This window comes from Aegilops tauschii, chromosome 5 (assembly GCF_002575655.3).
Source record: "Aegilops tauschii subsp. strangulata cultivar AL8/78 chromosome 5, Aet v6.0, whole genome shotgun sequence".
Classification (NCBI taxonomy): domain Eukaryota; kingdom Viridiplantae; phylum Streptophyta; class Magnoliopsida; order Poales; family Poaceae; genus Aegilops; species Aegilops tauschii.
In genome coordinates this window covers 300,725,457-300,745,642 of record NC_053039.3, presented here as the reverse complement: position 1 = coordinate 300,745,642, position 20,186 = coordinate 300,725,457, and positions in this window count along the sequence as shown.

Here is a 20,186-nt window from a genome sequence, read left to right as displayed (position 1 = left end):
TTACTGCAGCCGTTAGGCTGCCCTCAGTTGTTTATTCACCAGCACGGAGCATGGTGCTTCCGCTCTTGCACGGGCATAGCCGCTCCTCGACCGTGTCATCCGCCAGCATGGAGCATGGGGCTTCCACTGGTACGTGGGTGGGAGCTCCCTCTGAGGGGAGACTCCGGGGCATGTACAGCCCCATCCTGACACGTGGCTTGCACAACAGGACTGGAGGAGGTGTCTATGGGCACTCGTGAGCCAGCGCGGGACTCACGAGGCCCTACCTCAAGGCGGGTTGCGCCTGAATTTGATTCAGAACACTTGTGATGGTCCTGCGAGATGGTTAGGTAGCCTGCACCGAGTGAATCTCCTAAGGTTATCACATGAGAAGGCCAAACACAAACGACCCCAGGAGGTGACGTGAACGGGACCAGCGCGCCAGACAGAGCTCAGCCGTTGGCTTTGTCGACGCTGCAGGGACGAACCCGAGCACAGACGCCGTGCCCAGTCTTCTCATGCGAAGGTCCTGAAGAAAGACAACTAGCGCGCGGCTCTCGCGGCGGTGAGGCACCGGGTCACGCGCCCTAACTTATCCACCCCCGATTAGCTCATGCGAGAACATGGCACCAAGGACCATGGGAGGTGACGTGCACGGGAGCTGGCCCGTGACCCAGAGCTCAGCCACTTGGGTTTAGCAACATGGCAGGGACGGACCCGAGCACAGACGCCGTGCCAGTCCTTAATCATGAGGCGGTCGTGGGTGGGTTTGTAAGGGCGTATGACGTTCATGGCGACGAAGCACCGGACAGGCAGGTGATAATCATAAAGCAACTCATGGAAATGCTAGTTTTGATAAGATGTAAAGAACGATACATGCTGCAGGGACGGACTCACGCGGCTTGGGGATAATGCAGCCCAAGGGGCGCCCCCAACTGAAAGAACCAAAAAGTGTCACCTGGCACCGTTGCTGAAGAAGTGCTGAAGTAGTTGAAGACGCGTGCTGTACAAGTCGCTCCTCACGAGTCGTCCAGGTCCAGAGCCTCGCGAGGCTCTGGAGACCTGGGGGGCTCGCGAGCATCCATCGCCATCTCCGACAGGATCGCCTGGTGCCTGGCCTCATGAGTTGCCAGGACGCCCCGCATGTGGCGCTAGTGCGTGGCAGCCATGTTCAGCAAACCGAAAGGCATGCAAACGTAGCTGTGAGGGGCCCCTGCACCGGCCGACATGGGACGGCCAGAAAAGCTCCTGAGACGCGGCTCTGTTGAGCCCCGGGATGTTGACGCAGGCGCGCAGCTTGCTGCCCTCGTCAGGGGAGGGAGCCACGCCGAGTGGTGCAGGGCGACGCTCGCCTCGCATGGCTCTTGCCTCCTGAAGCTGCTTGGTGGCCTTGTTGATGAACTCCTGAGCGCCTGGCGGCTCGCGCCCTGCGCTCTCCTTGGGGAAGCGTGCGTTGAAGCATGCCTCCACATGGTGCCCGAGCGCCTCCCTCGTGACGCTGGCCAGGTTAGAGGCCCTCCAGTGGAGAGCTCCCCAGCCCAGCCCGAGAGGGGCGCCGGGCGCGCCTTCCTATGGGAGAGGGGAAGGCGCCCCGTCAGTGGGCGCAGGTCCTGAGGCGCGGTCGTCAGACGCCCCATCCTCTTGAGGTCCTAGGCGGAGCAACTGCTTCTTCTTCTTGGGGACGGCCTTAGGGGGGTAGAAGGTGCCCTCGTCTTCCGGGTTCTCGACCGCCGCAGCCTGGTAGGCGCGCTCGAGGGAGCACACCGCGTCCTTTTTGTCACAGGCGACCGTGATGATGCCGCAGCTTCCTGGCATTTTGAGGACATTGTAGCCATGATGTGTTGCGGCCATGAACTTGGCCAGGGACGGGTACCCAAGGATGGCGTTGTATGGGAGGCGGATGTGGGCGACATCAAAGTCGACGAGCTCAGTGCGGTAATTGTCGTGCTTGCTGAAGGTGACAGGGAGGCGGATCTGCCCTATCGGGCTGGTGGAGCCGTCGGTCACTCCTGAGAAGGCTTGGTAGGCTGAAGTTGGTCGTACGGCACCTGGAGCCTGTCGAACATCTCGAAGGAGAGAACATTGACCCCCGCGCCACCATCGATGAGTGTCTTGGTGACGAGGACATTGCTGATGGTAGGCGAGCAGAGCATCGGGAGGGCGCCAGCAGCTGCCGCGCACTTGAGCTGGTCTGTAGAGTCGAAGGTGATCGCATACTTGGACCACCTGAGCGGATGCGTCGCCTCGAGCTTGGGGAGGGCCGCGTTCACCTCGCGAGCGAACTGCTTGAAGATGCGATGGGAGGCAGGGGCCTGAGCGCCGCCTAGGATGCAATCGATGGCACGAGGCTCTTGGAAGCCCCCAGCCCCATCATCTTGGTGGTGGTCTTCGTTCCTCCTTGGTGGCGGTGGCAGCGGAGGAAGGCTAGTGTTGCCCTGAGGACGGTCCTCACGAGGCTAATCCCTCCAGGGGCCCTCGCGAGGCTGGCCCTGCCAACGGTCCACACGCGACTGATCGTGCTAGTCCTGGCGGGGGTCACGGTTGTCCCAGTGTCCTCCGCCTCGGTCTCCCCAGCGGCGATAGCCTTGGTCGTTGCGCTCGGGGCAGCGACCGAGGCGCCCGTCGTGGATGGCCCTGAGCTCTTGGCAGTCATTGGTGTTGTGGTTGTGCATGTCGTGGGAGACGCAGAACGGGCGGCTGCCCTTGGATGACTCCGGGTGGTCGCAGCCGCGCTTCATCTCAGGTTCGGCCGCGGGCACAGCTGGACCCTTGCACTTCACGTCGTTGGCCTTGGCCTTCTTGTCTTCTGGGTCAGCCTCCGGAAGGTCCAGGAGGGAGAGGCGACCTTCCTCGGCCCTTGCGCACCTGGTTGCCATGTTGAATATCTCCAAGGCCAAGCATAGGTCCTCGTGTATGGCTAGCTCTTCCTTCATCTTGACGTTGCGGACGCCATCGGTGAATGCCGAAATGATGGCCTCATCCGACACCTTGGGGATCTTGAGGCGAACGTTGGTGAAGCACTGGATGTATTTGTGCAAGGTCTCCCCTGGCTGCTGCTCGATGCGTCGCAGGTCACCCGCGGCTAGTGCGCGGTCGCGAGTGCCCTGGAAGTTGGAGATGAAGCGCTCCCACATCTCGTCCCAGGAGGAGATCGATCCTGCGGGGAGGTTCAGGAGCCATGGGAAACCAGTTCGTCATGAACTTCTCATCGCCATTGTCCACCTCGATGCTCAATTCGTAGAGCTATAGGAACTCAGTGAGGTCGGGGGTGCCGTTGTAGCATGGAGGCAGGTCTGGCTTGAACTTCCCTGGCCAGATGACGTGACGCAGCTCTGGGGTGACCGCTCGATAGCTTGCGGCACTCACCGGGGCCCGTCGTGGAGGTGGTGCATAATCTTGGCGCTCGCGCACCACCGCTTTGGGAGACACGCGGTCTTGACGTGGCGGTGCTGGGAGCGCACGTGCCTCTCCTTGGGGCCGCTACACCACCTGGCAGCTTTCCTAGTCACGCGATGGCGCCCTGTGCGGCGGGTCGCGCCGTGGAGCCTCACGCCTAGGCTCGGGGACGAAGTCTTGCCTGGGAGGTGGAGGAGGCGCGCCGTGGGCCACGTCGCCCGCAAGGGGCGGTGGGGGAAGCAGCGAGCGGGAGGGCGCAGGGGCCTCTCACGCGGCACTGACGAGCTCGGCGATGCGGTCCAGCCAATCCTCGTAGAGATCATCGGCCGGGCGATAGCGGAGGAGCTCGTGTGCCATGAGCAACGCAGCCCACGCATTCGCTGGCCCTCGGTTGGCGTGTGATGATGAAGCGACCACCGGAGTCAGCGACGGAGTGGCGGTGCACCCGTCACGCCGCACAGAAGGCTACAGGGACGAAGCCTGCTGCTCATGGGCCGCGGGGCCAGTGGGAGCGTTGGCCGCAGGCGATGGGGAACGGCGGGGAGCACCATCGCCTGCAAGCGCTGTCTGCGCAACGCGGGCAGCGAGGGCGGCCCGACGCTTAGCACGAACTCGAGGAGCATCAGCCATGGGGACGGCGCAACGGTGACGAATCGACCAGAGGAAGAGAGGCTCCGACGCACCCCTACCTGGCGCGCCAAATGTCGGATTCGGGGCTCCGCAGACCCTAGATAGATTCGAACTCTAGGGTGCGTGCGAAGGACTCAACCTCCCCAGTCTGCCAACCCATCGATCCCACGGCCTAGCTCGATGAACTAGAAGGAAACGAAACAAGGCAGTTTACCCAGGTTCGGGCCACCTTGCGGTGTAAAACCCTACTCCTGCTTTGTGGTGGATTGGCCTCGAGGTGGGCTGAGGATGAACTGGTACAGTGGGGCAACAACCTCATGAGGTGTGTTACTGAGCTGGTGTGGGTGTGGTGAGGGTGGTCTGAATGACTCGTCCCCTCTATGGTGGTGGCTAGCCTATATTTATAGTGGCCTTGGTCCTCTTCCCCCAAAATGAAGGCGGGAAAGGATCCCACAACGACCAAATTCGAAGGGAGACAACTAGTACATCTTATCCTGACGAAAGGTGGTCTTCGCCTGCAAAGTCTCTAGTCGTGACGCCGTGGTGGGCTCGGCGATGACCTCCGTCCTGCCATCCTGGCGGTCTTGGTCTTGTTGCATAGAAATGGAAACCTTTGGCTGATTCCTCGGGACTCTGCGCCCGCGCTTGCCTATTTAGCACCAAAGAGGAAACCTGCTGTACCGCGCCGGCTGGCGCCCTCCTGGCCTTGGCCGTCATGGCTTGTGTCATCCGAACCTCACGAGGTAAGGGCTTGCATAGAAATCTCCGCTCCTCAAGAGCCAGCCTAAGGAGGCCGCTCCTTCTGGAGGTCTTGGCGTCGTCCGCCTCGCGAGGGTCTTGTGTTGTTGGTGCTAAAGATGGGCCGTACCAGGCCGTCGATGGAGCCATGCCGTGGGCTGTAGGCAGGCAAGTCTGGGTACCTCGGTTCCCAGAACGCCGGCACAATGGTCTCCACTGCTGCAGGAACAGGCAAGATTTAAATAAGCAGTCAGCAGGTTTCACAGGAAAAACATGCTCGATGGTAAATTTGTTTCTAGTAGTCCACAAGGCCCAACAGATCGCCCCGAGACCAACCCAAAATAATCGCTTAGTGACCCCAACCAGGTCATTTGCGAGGACCCGAAGCGTAGAAAAAGAAGATGGGCCCAAGACACCTGAAGCCACGACCTAAAACAGCTCGATCCAGACCAGCTTGGCCAAAACACAATGGAAAAAAAATATGGTTTGTGTCCTCCAAGGCACCACAAAGAACACAATGCTCCGAGCCCAGGCCATTACGTTTACGAATTTGGTCAGCTGCCGGGAGGCGACCTTTGAAAGCTTGCCAGAGGAAGATCTCCACTTTAGAGGGAATGCGAGCCCTCCAAATCGGGCTAAATCTGTTAGTGGGGACGCCACCAATAAGCTTGGAATATAAAGACTTATCAGAAAAAATGACCAGAGGAAGCGTGGGGCAGACAACCGTGTTGGCTGTCTCCGAAAGCATGGGGAAGAAGGTAGTAAGCCGCTGCCAATCTTCCAACTCTGCAGGGGACAGCGAGCGCCGGAAGGCCAGGTCCCAATTATTAGCTGAGAGCTCCGCGATGGAGATACTCGGGTTGGGGCAATAAGAAAACAACATTGGGAAGGTCACCGAGAGGGGTGAATCTCCACACCACCAGTCGAGCCAAAAACGAACGGAAGCTCCATTCCCCACCACAATCTTGACGTGCGCCTGAAATGAAGGGTGAACCTTGACAAGGTCTTTCCAAAGCTGCGAACCTCCCCGAGAGGAGGCGAACATAGGGTTAGAAAATGGGAAATACTTAGCTTTGAGAATAGAAAACCACAAGGTACCAGCTCCCGTGGTCTTGATTTTCCACCACCATTTGATCAAAAGACATCTGTTCATAATAGCAGTGTTAATGATGCCCAACCCCCAGCGTTTTTGGGTCTACATATAAGTTTCCACCTAACCAATCTGTATTTGCGTCTATTATCTGCAGAGTTCCAGAAGAAAGAACCCCGATGCTTATAAAAACTGGCGTGCGTACCAGCAGATAGGAGAAATAAACCCATGATAAACATCGGTAGGGAAGAAAGGCAAGCATTAATTAATGCCACCTTCCGAACACTCGTATTGTATCTTCCCCACCAAGGGAGTGTTGGGAAATGTAGCATGCAATTTAAAAAAAATTCCTACGCTCACGCAAGATCTATCTAGGAGATGCATAGCAACGAGGGGGAGAGTGTGTGTACGTACCCTCGTAGACCAAAAGCGGAGGCATTTGACAACGCGGTTGATGTAGTCGAGCTTCTTCTAGCTCCGACCGACCAAGCACCAAACGTACGACACCTCCGAGTTCTGCACACGTTCAGCTCGGTGACGTCCCTCGCCTTCTTGATCCAGCAAGGTGTCGAGGTAGTAGATGAGTTCCATCAGCACGGTGGCGTGGTGACGGTGATGGTGAAGTGATTCTCGCAAGGCTTCGCCTAAGCACCACAAAAATATGACCGGGGGTGTAAACTGTGGAGGGGGCGCCGCACACGGCAAACAATTGATGTTGTGTGTTCTAGGCGCCCCCTCCTCATATATATAGGTGGGAGGGAGAGGGGAGAGGCCAAAGGGGTGCCCCAAGGGGGGCCGAATCCCACTTGGGCTCCTGCCCTGGTTCGGTCCCCTTCCTTGTATAGGCGCCACGGGAAGGAAGGTGGAGGTGGCGCCCCCCTTTCCTTTCTCCCTTGAGGAGGGGAAGGAAGGAGGGACTTGCCCTCCCCCTTTCCTTTCCCTAGGGCTGGCCGGCCTGGTGGAGGGGCGCACCAGCCCCTTGTGGGCTAGTCTGTCCCTCCATTAAGCCCATATCTTTGCCGGGGGTGCCCGGAACCCCTTTCGGTGACCCTATATGTACCCGGTACCCTCCGGAACACTTCCGGTGTCCGAATACCATCATCCTATATATCAATCTTTACCTCTCGAACGTTTAGAGACTCCTTGTCATGTCCGTAATCTCATCGGGGACTCCGAACAACATTCGGTCACCAAATGACATAACTCATATAATACTAAATCGTCATCGAACGTTAAGCATGCGGACCCTACGAGTTCGAGGACTATGTAGACATGACCGAGACACCTCTGTGGTCAATAACCAATAGCGGAACCTGGATGCTCATATTGGCTCCTACATATTCTACGAAGATCTTTATTGGTCGAACCGTTATGACAACATACGTTATTCCCTTTGTCCATCGGTATGTTACTTGCCCGAGATTCGATCGTCGGTATCCATATACCTAGTTCAATCTCGTTACCGGAAAGTCTCTTTACTCGTTCCGTAATACATCGTCTTGTAACTAACTCATTAGTCACTTTGCTTGCAAGGCTTCTTATGATGTGCATTACCGAGAGGGCCCAGAGATACCTCGCTGATACTCGGAGTGACAAATCCTAATCTCGATCTATGCCAACCCAACAAACACCTTCAGAGATACCTGTAGAGCATCTTTATAATCACCCAGTTACGTTGTGCCATTTGATAGCACACAAGGTATTCCTCCGGTATCCGGGAGTTGCATAACCTCATAGTCGAAGGAATATGTATTTGACATGAAGAAAGCAATAGCAATAAAACTGAACGATCAATATGCTAAGCTAACGGATGGGTCTTGTCCATCACATCATTCTCCTAATGATGTGATCCCATTATCAAATGACAACCCATGTCCATGGTTAGGAAACCTTAACCATCTTTGATCAACGAGCTAATTAAGTAGAGGCTCACTAGGGACACAGTGTATGTCTATGTATTCACACATGTATTTAGGTTTCCGATCAATACAATTCTAGAATGAATAATAAAAATTTGTCATCACTACTAGGGAAAAGCCTAGTAGTAGCGCGAGTTTTTCGCCTATCAGTAGCACGGGTAACCGCGCTACTGCTACGACGCTACAACTAAAGGTTAGCAGTAGCATTTGTTTACACGCGCTACTGCTATATCTACTTAGTAGTAGCGCGTCCTGGAACAACCGCTACTGGTAATTACTAGTAGCGCGCCTCACTGCCCATGCTACTACTATTATTCCGTATTCTATTTCTTTTTTATTTTACGTCGTATTCATATGCCTTTATACAAGTTTTCATACAGTAGCAATTTAGAGACTGTTTTTACATTATAATGTGTTATTAAATCAATGGGTGAAAGAACCACGGATTAGTTTCAAATGGATGGATCCTAAGTGACCAAGTCATGGATTATCACGATAATCCATGACTTGATCACTTAGGATCGATCCACTTGAAACTAATCCGCAGTTCTTTCACCCAATGATATAATAAATCATCATCATCATCATCATCATCATCATCATCATATTAATATAAAAACTCTTGCATCATATCATCACCAACAACACTAGCTAATAATCATCGTAGTCATTACCACCAACATTATTTAATCATCATAGTCATAGTGTAACTATCTAATCACCACCAACACTAGCTAATAATAATCATTCTAGCTAGCTAATCACTCCTGCTGCTCTCTCTCAGGTAAAATAGCATAGAACATGTGTAGCACTCCTGATTCATCATATTGGAGCATGCAGATGAACCTGTCTCCTAATTATGGGCTGCACTTCTGATTGCTGCCCCCTAGTACTTCTCTGCGATCCTTCACTATTTTGCTCCAGTCTTTGACTATTAAGACTTGCTCGCTTTTAGAAATTCTGAATGCACTCATGTGCAATGTAGGATGTCTTGGCCGTAAGCTAACCATGGAGATGCGACCTTTAGCCTCGATCCAATGAGGCACAACTATCATCGGGAGTCCCCGTTGAAGAACATTGTAGTAACATACTTAGCAATGAAGTTTAGCTTAAAAATAATGTATACAAAAGATGCACCGAGGACAAATAGTAAAAATCTTACCATCTTTCCTAAATAGATGTGACCGTAGTTCAATATGAACACTATTGGTCGCACATTTTGAGTACTAAGATTTTCAAGTCCAGGAAAATAATTTGTCTTGACTGTAGCAAGATCCTCAAGCCATGAAACATAATGACTTATCTCCTCGCAGTTTAGTTCAGCCCCGGGACAGTAGTAGGTCTTGTCTACCAAGCACCGGACATGTTTGCTTGAATGGAAATAAGCTGTCAATAGAAATTAGTTGTCAACTATTTTTGAATAAACAATATCCAAGACATAAATATTGTTGAGAAACTCACATAATGGTAGAACTGGATGCGTCTGCACATCGACCCAGATGTCAATATTACCTTCAATATCATCTTCCGGACGAATATCAAAGGTGATAAGCATATCAGGCTCAAATGCATAAGCCTTGCATAGTGCTCTCCAATTTTTGCATTCAAAATAGGTGTAGGTGTCTGTATTGTATAATTTTGCGGCAAAAGTTTAACCATGCTCGGTCCTCAAGTGAACTCTCTTTATCTCCATAGTTTCTATAGGACTGAAACCAATCTTATCCAAGACAAAAATTCTTGCATGGCAGGGGATACGCTAGTAGAATAGTAAAAAATTAAAATTATAAGTTGAAGCAAAAGAAGCAGAAGTCATGCTTAATTACAAAAATACTTGTCGTTGTGACTTACTGTATCCACTTCAAAGTTCTCATCCAGCTTGATGCTGAAGCGCCTACCATCAACTAGGAAATGTCTATCACACAGGCCACACGCGTCTTCACAGTATTCGCACATATCGAAATCCTTTTCGTCGTCAGACATTTCCTATGTTCATAGTTGAAAGATTAATTGAAAGTCGATCGAAGGCACTCGATATTTCCTACATATTCTAGCACAAGTCATGCTTAAATTCACAGAAAAAACCGGCATGACCTTTGCTAAAATAGGACATATCAAGCTCCTAAAATTTGCCGGAACGGAAATGAATCAACACTCCGGCAAAACATAGGTCACTCAGAAATGAATCAACACTTCGCACATGAGCATAAACTGGTGCTCGTTGCATTTCAATGGTTCAATATTGACAAAAAAATCAATATATCTTATAACCCTTCAATATCATTTGGTTAAGAAGCATAACTAAATACCCTAGTTCTACTCTATTCAACACCGAGGAGTGGAGAAGGAGGAGGTGGACTTTTAGCTCACCGACTCGGGTGTAGAGGAAGTAGAGGTAGCTCGGATGACGATCACTCCAAGGAGACACGACTCTACAAAGCCTGCATATTCCACCGAGTAAAATTTTAATTAGATCATCAAATCTCATATAGCATTCTTTGATGACAAAGTGATAATGACATAAATTCAACTAGTTCTATTAATTCAACTAATTCAACTAAGCACTTACTAAAAATAAACTAGTTCTATTAATTTTCTTACTAAAAATAAACTAGTTCTATAGTAAAATTTTAATTAGATCATCAAATCTCATATACCTAAATTTTCTTACTAAAAATAAACTAGTTCTATTAAATCAACTAGTTCAACTAAGCATTTACTATAAATAAAAATAATTAATTTTCTTACTAATTCAACTAAGCACTTACTAATTCAACTAAGAACTGTAATAAATTTTTAACTAGTTGGGAGGGAGGAGGGAGGAGGGGGCGGGCCGGAGGAGGAGGGAGGGGCGGTGGGAGGAGGGAGGAGGGGGTGGGAGGAGGGAGGAGAGAGGAGGAGGGGGAGGAGGGCTGCCGGTGGAGGGCTTGGCCGGAGGAGGAGGGAGGGGCACGGTAGGGAGGAGGGAGGAGAGGGGAGGAGGAGGGAGGAGGGAGGAGGTGGGAAGGAGGGACTACCTCAGTGGAGGAGGAGCAGGACCATCGACGGCGGCGGGCTACGACGGTAGTCGGGGAACGGCAGCGGCGGCGGACGAAGGGATGTGGGGGGGGGGAGAGTGAGAGTGGAGAGGGAGAGTTGGGGGTGGCCGGTTGGGGAAGATAGGATGGCGCTTAGCAGTAGCGCGCTTTGAGATAAAGCGCTACTGCTAAACAACATAGCAGTAGCGCTCTTTAAACAAAACGTGCTACTGCTAAGGCTAAGCATGTAAAAAAACAAAAATAAATTGGTCATCAATGATCTTTTGTGTAGAGTCTAAATTGTCAATAGGAATCTTCCCCGGTTTAAGAACCGGTAAAGATTCCTATTGCGGAATACAGATCCTACACATAGAGTTCAATGAAGACCAAGTGGTTGTGATGGTTTGAGAAGTAACGTATTTAAGGTGGTAATGTCCCTGTTCGCAGAGCGAGGTGGGACTAAACTTAATTAGAGACTAAACTTAGCAGTAGCAATTGTCTGTGAAAAGCAAACTGCTGCTAAGTTCATTGTCCGTAGCGCGTTTTCAGAACCGGCGCTACTACTATACCTAGTCTGTCGGCTACATCGTGGCAATTTTAGTAGTAGCGCTGTTTTCACCTAGCGCTACTGCTATGCTGCTAGCAGTAGTGCGGTTTGTATCAGCGCGCTACTGCTAAGTAGCAATAGCGCCTTGTTTTAAACCACACTGCTGGTAAGATTCTATGTATAAGCTTTTCCCTAGTAGTGCATGAATAAGTAAATATTAAAATAACAACTTTATTATTGCCTCTAGGGCATATTTCCTCCAATCTCCCACTTGCACTAGAGTCAATAATCTAGTTCACATCGCCATGTGATCAATACCCATAGTTAACATCGCCATGTGACTAACACCCAAAGAGTTTACTAGAGTCAATAATCTAGTTCACATCGCCATGTGATTAACACCCAAAGAGTACCAAGGTGTGATCATGTTTTGCTTGTGAGAGAGGCTTAGCCAATGGGTCTGCCACATTCAGATCCATATGTGTTTTGCAAATTTCTATGTCTACAATGCTCTGCATGGAGCTACTCTAGCTAATTTCTCCCACGTTCAATACATATCTAGATTGAGACTTAGAGTCATCTAGATTAGTGTCAAAGCTTGCATCCATGTAGCTCTTTTATGACGAACTCTTTATCACCTCCATTACCGAGAAACATTTCCTTAGTCCTCTTTAAGGTAACTAAGGATAATTTTGACCGTTGTCCAGTGATCTAGTCCTGGATCACTATCGTACCCCCTTGCCAAACTCATGGCAAGGTACACAACAGGTTTGGTATACGACATGGCATACTTTATAGAACCTATGGCTGAGGCATAGAGAATGACTTTCATTCTCTCTTTATCTTCTGCCATGCTCGGGTTTTGAGTCTTTACTCAACTTCACACCTTACAATACAAGCAAGAAATCCTTCTTTGACTGATCCATTTTGAACTCCTTCAAAATCTTGTTAAGGTATGTACTCATTGAAAGTCTTATCAAGCGTCTTGATCTATCTCTATAGACCTTGTTGCCCAATATGTAAGCAGCTTCACTGAGGTCTTTCATTGAAAAATTCTTATTCAAATATCCTTTTATGCTATCCAGAAATTCTACATCATTTCCAATCAACAATATGTCATCCACATATAATATGAGAAATGCTACAGATCTCCCACTCACTTTCTTGTAAATACATGCTTCACCATAAGTCTGTATAAAACCATATGCTTTGATCACCTTATCAGAGCGTATATTCCAACTCCAAGATGCTTGCACCAGTCCATAGATGGATCGCTGGAGTTTGCACACTTCGTTAGCACCTTTAGGATCGACAAAACCTTTTGGTTGCATCATATACAACTCTTCTTTAAGAAATCCATTAAGGAATGCAGTTTTGACATCCATTTGCCAGATTTCATAAAATGCGGCAATTGCTAACATGATTCGGACAGACTTAAGCATCGCCACGCGTGTGAAAATCTCATCGTAGTCAACACCTTGAACTTGTTGAAAACCTTTTGCGACAAGTCGAGCTTTGTAGATAGTAACACTACCATCAGTGTCCATCTTCCTCTTGAAGGTCCATTTATTCTCAATGGCTTGGCGATCATTGGGCAAGTCCACCAAAGTCCACACTTTGTTCTCATACATGGATCCTACACTAGTACAACGAGGTGCTATACAAACGGTTTTTAACCCCTTTCCGCGACGGCGTTCGGAACCGTAGCCAAGTGAGTGACGGCGATAGGGGGGTCCTTCCCACACGACCCAGAGACCATCGGGGATATTCGCTCCTGGCACACACACTCGGCAAAATGAGGTCGTGTGCGACTGGGGAGCGCTCAAATACGGAAATACGTAGAATAGAGCTAAAAATACAATTATACAGGCGAAATTGTTTCCAGTCGCAAGTACATCCCACACAGTTAGTCCCCGCTAAACGTTTACGTTCGTATGTACATCCCACACAGTCGCTCCAAGGAAAACGTTTCCGTTCACAGGTACATCACACACAATTTTCTCCGTTAAATCGTTTGTGATAGCGTTGCCATTGCACACGATATTAACAATTTTATCGTTTGCGTTATTGAATGCAGCACAGATGATGCGTAGAAGAAACTATGTGGCAAAGGCTGTCCATCACACACAGTTTTTATGTGCTAAACATTTGCGCTAGGTGGCCTAACGTAAACAGTTTTCAAGAGGATGTCGTGCGTGATTGTTCATTAATCTAACACGGTTTATTCCTAGAAACCGTGTGCGTTATTGAATGCATCACACACGGTGTTTTCTCAATAATCGTTTGCAATAGAAAAACCCTATTAGCAGGCTAATTATCCGATTATTAATAATCCATTTATTAATGTAATTAACATTTCATATTAAGCACACAATATATTTCATTTTCATAATTGAAATACATCAGAGTACAACATCATATAGCTACAGTACTCAGCAACCCCATTACACAACTAGACCAGGACCAAGTTTCACATGAAACATCTATAACCTTTCGAAATTAGCATCATAGATGGTACATAGACAGATGTATCTCATGTGGAAAACTGCTAAAGCAGAAGGCGAATATTGAGCCTTCATTGATGTTGAAGGTCTTTGTAACCTTAGGCCAGTGCCTGTTGATGATTGACCGTCCATCCTTCGTCCTCTTCAGGAAGACTTCAATATTGAACCGTGGGTGTTGTATGAATACCTTCCTTGCCTCCTGACCATACAGGTGGTTTGAGAGGTAATCATCAGTGAACTGCTTTGGAAAGGCCTGAAAAAAGGATGTGCATAAATATCTTCTCTATATTGGAAATGAGGCAAAGGAATAAAAAGGAGAGGTATAATAGTTAGTACCATCCTGTAGTGAACTAATGTCTTCTTCATTGTGCAGACAAAGATCTTCTTGTTTTTTGTTACTAATTTCTTTATCCTAACAATCTTTCTGAGTTTCTTGACTTGACTGATATTCATTTCCCCATATGCAAAAAGGGTCGAACAGTGGGTCAAAACCTTTGACAGCAGGACCTACATGTGCAAGGCCAAATTGTTAAAAACCTAAATATTAGAATGGTTCCTGCAAATGCACAATAATGTGCTATTAGACAACGGACCATGCACGTGCTAACCTCGATTGTAAACCTCAGTGCTTCCCATTGTTTCCCTACAACACATATAAGGTAGTTAGTCATCAGGTAACTAAGGGTTCGCATGCTATCAGTAAAATATGTTGATGAAAAATAAGCACATTGCAGATTCATCAGATTAATTCAAGCCACATGGAAAACCCATTTATCCTAACCAAGCATGATTAAGAAGTAGGAAATATAGCACTTGTATATGTTTCTCATGTATTAAGTGCAGCCAAATTCGATTTATTCCTCACATGCACAACAATACAAAATTCTACCCATGACAATTGGACATCGCATTGTAGAATTGAAAGCAGTTAACTAAACACCACAATAAATGAACCAAACATTAACTGAGCACCACATTGCACAATATAACATACTCCTAATAGAAGATCAAACAGTTAACCAAACCAAGCATGCTTAACAACTTAGAAATATAGCAATTGTATTTGTTTCTCATGTATTTACTATAGCCAAATTCAATTTATTCCTCACACGGTATACAATAACAAAATGCACCCACAATTATTGAACATCGCATTGCAGAATTGAACCAAACAGTTAACTAAACACCACAACAAATGAACCAAACATTAACTGAGCACCACATTGCACAATATAACATACTCCTAATAGAAGATCAGACAGTTAACCAAACCAAGCATGCTTAACAACTTGGAAATATAGCAATTGTATTTGTTTCTCATGTATTAAGTACAGCCAAATTCGATTTATTTCTCACATGGTATACAATAACAGAATGCACCCACAACAATTGAACATCACATTGTAGAATTGAACCAAACAGCCAACCGCGTCGCGTCGTCGGCGCGCGAGGCATCAACGGTGGCCTCGACGGCGAGGTGCTCCTCCGAGATCTGGGGGTCGACACGAATGGCAGCCATCGCGGCCTCATCCGCGCGTGGGGCCGCGATTTGCTTCTCTGCTGCCAAATGCTCCTTGAGATCCTGGCTATACTGCATGCACCATGGCTTAGGGCGGCGCTTATTTGGTGGAGGGGTCGGTGATTTGGGTCGAAGGTGTCGCGCCTACGGTAGGGGCATGTGGGATGTGGAAGGAGGAGGAGGATGGGGGTCGGGTGTGGATTACCTGCCTGGATAGGCGAGGCCGAGCAGCGTGAAGGAGGGTCACCGACGAGGAGGCAGCGCTTTAAGCAAGGAGTGAAGGTTTCAACTTGGAAAGGAAGGCGGAAACAGGGGAAATGTGGCTTTTGGTAAGTGGGAGGGGGTGGGGAGGTAGATATTTCCGCGGAAGCCGAAAATTTGGAATCGCTTCAGCAAAAAAACTGGCGCGCAAAGTGTCATCAGACACAGTCCCTTATTCAGAATTGTGTACGATATGTGAACATCACGAACGATTCAGATAGCTTAACCCGTGTGTGATGAGTTTGAACGTCAAAAATTTTGTTTCGAATTTCCCTGTTTACAGTGGTCATCCACGTCATTGAATAATTTGGGTACACAAAGGAGACTACAACACACCCACACTTCTTAATCGAGCAAGTTTAGCAATTAAATAGAGCTAGCTGACCTAAACTTTACTCTAACAAATTAAAGACCGGTGCTCTTAATTAAACAAAACAAAGAGTACTACTACGGCTGGTGCTCGTCGATCTCCGCCGCCGCCTCCATGTCCAGCTCGTGCCCGACGGTCTCCTGGGGAAGGGGCTCCATGGCATCAATCACACCATACTCGGCAAGCATCTCACCAGACGCGTCGGCCATATCTTTGGAATAGGCCGCGACGAGGTGGGCGTGGGCGGCCGCGATCTGGGCTTTGGCGGGCTCCGTCGTGGCAAGGCATGCTGCGCAGGAATGGACGGCTGCTCGAACTCTCTCAGCGATTGCCAACTCTTCGATTGTGGGTTGCCAACCGTTGTCGGAGAAGCTTCGTTCAATTTGTGCGATGACCGCCATGAGCTGGGCGTGGACGGCCTCGACATGGTCATGGGCGGCCTCCATCAGGGCTAAGGCCGCCGCTAAGGAACGGACAGCTGCTGTGCCGCTCTCGTTAGTTGCTATCTCCGAGGCAGATGGTGCTGCCGCCGCCTGAGAAGCAACAACAGCTGTTTGGGCTGCCTTGGCCGCCCGGACGCAGATTGCGGTCGCCCTCACGAGGCTTGTTAGCACGCGCCTAGCGGCTGCAGCAGCGCTCTCGCCAGAGTGGGCCGCCGAAGTTGCCCTCACGACATGGGTCCACATCCCCACCTTTCACCGACGACGATTGAACAGTGAAATGATATTTGAGGAGCGGGCTAGTGTGCTTGACACTCCGACGGTGCTCCAAGATATGTTGTGCTGCATCTCACACGGTTGGTGATAATAAACTGTGTGCGACCTACTTGATTTGAATTACGTAATGGGGTCACAGCTGCAAAGGATGGTGTTTGAAGTGCTAGAACTTTTATCTGCAGTGAACATGCAACTATAGGTGTGTAGTCAAAAAATTGGAATTATTCAGGGTTCGTTTGGACGTTTTTATACATTAACTTGGTTTTATAGGCATTTTAGGCGCATAATTCAAATTTTAACTACATGCACATGCTCTAGTGCATATAAACGGGTTGAAAAATCAAATCCGTGTCCTTGGTTGCATCCTTAAGTCCCATGCAAGAAATGGGAATGAATGTCAAACACCCTGCCACCGTCACTCGGCCGCAAACATTAAGATACCTGGTTTTTAAATTCTAGTAAATCCAAACCTCGTCTGAAATTCATGAAACTTGGCATGCTATCATGGAGCGGCGTCAACATGCCGTGGTAAATTTTTTGTCCCATATGGGGCAGGTTTGGGTATAAGCTTCTCCCAAACCAGAGCTTCTCACAACAAGCGTGATGGTTTCGGTAGGGAACGTACCACCTTTGGGGACGAAACGTTATCCATTGCCTCTTATTGCTTTCAAATTTTTTATAGTGTCAACATAGAACAACATGAGTGTTGTGTTTAATTTTGGAATTTTTCGGGGTTCGTTTGGACATTTTTATACATTAACTGGGTTTTCCAGGCATTTTATGTGCATAATTCAAATTTGAACTACATGCACATGCTCCATTGCATATAAATTGGTTGAAAAATCAAATCCGTGTCCTTCGGTGCATGCTTAGGTCCCATGAAAGAAATGGGAATGAATTTCAAACACCCTGCCACCGTCACTCGGCCGCAAACATTGAGATACTTGGTTCTAAAATTCTAGTAAATCCAAAACTCGTCTGAAATTCATGAAACTTGGCATGCTATCATGGAGCGGCATCAACATGCCGTGGTAAATTTTTTGTCCCATTTGGGGCAGGTTTGGGTATAAGATTCTCACAAACCAGAGGTTCTCACAACAAGCGTGATGGTTTCGGTAGGGAACATGCCACCTTTGGGGACGAAACAATATCCGTTGCCTCTTATTGCTTTCAAAATATTTCTTGTGTCAACATAGAACAACATCAGTGTTGTGTTTAATTTTGGAATTTTTCGGGGTTCTTTTGGACATTTTTATACATCAACTGGGTTTTCTAGGCATTTTATGTGCATAATTCAAATTTGAACTACATGCACATGCTCCAGTGCATATAAATTGGCTGAAAAATCAAATCTATGTCCTTTGATGCATGCTTAGGTCCCATGCAAGAAATGTGAATGAATTTCAAACACCCTGCCACCGTCACTCGACCGCAAACATTGAGATACTTGGGTTTTAAATTCTAGTAAATCCAAAACTCGTCTGAAATTCATGAAACTTGGCATGCTATCACAGAGCGGCATCAACATGCCGTGGTAAAATTTTTGTCCCATTTGGGGCAGGTTTGGGTATAAGCTTCTCACAAAGGAGAGCTTCTCACAACAAGCGTGATGGTTTCGGTAGGGAACGTGCCACCTTTGGGGACAAAATGATATCCATTGCCTCTTATTGCCTTCAAAATATTTCTAGTGTCAACATAGAATAACAGGAGTGTTGTGTTTAATTTTGGAATCTTTCAGGGTTCGTTTGGACATTTTTATACATTAACTGGGTTTTCTAGGCATTTTATGTGCATAATTCAAATTGAACTACATGCACATGCTGTTGTGCATATAAATTGTCTGAAAAATCAAATCTGTGTCCTTCGGTGCATGCTTAGGTCCCATGCAAGAAAGGGAAATGAATTTCAAACACCCTGCCACCGCCACTCGGCCGCAAACATTGAGATACTTGGTTTTTTAATTCTAGTAAATCCAAAACTCGTCTGAAATTCTTGAAACTTGGCATGCTATCATGGAGCGGCATCAACATGCCGTGTGATACGTCTCCAACGTATCTATAATTTTTTATTGTTAAATGCTATTATATTATCTGTTTTGGATGTTTAATGGGATTTATTATACACTTTTATATTATTTTTGGGACTAACCTACTAACCAAAGGCCCAGTGCAAATTGCTGTTTTTTTGCCTATTTCAGTGTTTCGCAGAATAGGAATATCAAACAGAATCCAAATGGAATGAAACCTTTGGGAGAGTTATTTTTGGAACAAACGCAATCCAGGAGACTTGGAGTGGACGTTAAGGAAGCAACGACGCGGCCACGAGGTAGGAGGGCGCGCCCAGGGGGGTAGGTGCACCCCCACCCTCGTGGGCCCCTCGTGGCTCCAACAACCTACTTATTTCGCCTATATATACTTATATACCCTGAAAACATCTGAAAGCACCACGAAACCCTATTTCCACTGCCGCAACCTTCTGTACCCGTGAGATCCCATCTTGGGGCCTTTTCCGGCGCTCCACCGGAGGGGGAATCGATCACGGAGGGCTTTTACATCAACACCATAGCCTCTCCGATGATGTGTGAGTAGTTTACCACAGACCTTCGAGTACATAGTTATTAGCTAGATGGCTTCTTATCTCTCATTGGATCTCAATACAAAGTTCTCCTCGATTCACTTGGAGATCTATTCGGTGTAATTCTTTTTGCGGTGTGTTTGTTGAGATCCGATGAATTGTGGGTTTATGACCAAGATTATCTATGAACAACATTTGGTTCTTCTCTGAATTCTTATATGTATGATTTGATATCTTTGCAAGTCTCTTCGAATTATCAGTTTGGTTTGGCCTACTAGATTGATCTTTCTTGCAATGGGAGAAGTGCTTAGCTTTGGGTTCAATCTTGCGGTGTCCTTTCCTAGTGACAGCAGGGGCAGCAAGGCACGTATTGTATTGTTGCCATCGAGGATAAAAAGATGGGGTTTATACCATACTGCTTGAGTTTATCCCTCTACATCATGTCATCCTGCCTAATGTGTTACTCTGTTCTTATGAACTTAATACTCTAGATGCATGCTGGATAGCGGTCGATGTGTGGAGTAATAGTAGTAGATGCAGAATCGTTTCGGTCTACTTGTCGCAGATGTGATGCCTATATAAATGATCATGCCTAGATATACTCATAATTATGCGCTTTTCTATCAATTGCTCGACAGTAATTTGTTCACCCACCATAGATTATGCTATCTTGAGAGAAGCCACTAGTGAAACCTATGGCCCCCGGGTCTATTTTCCATCATCTAAGTTTCCAATCTATTTTATTTTGCAATCTTTACTTTCCAATCTATATCATAAAAATACCAAAAATATTTATCTTATTATCTCTATCAGATCTCACTTTTGCAAGTGGCCATGAAGGGATTGACAACCCCTTTATTGCGTTGGTTGCAAGGTTCTTATTCGTTTGTGCAGGTACAAGGCGACTTGCGTGTAACCTCCTACATGAT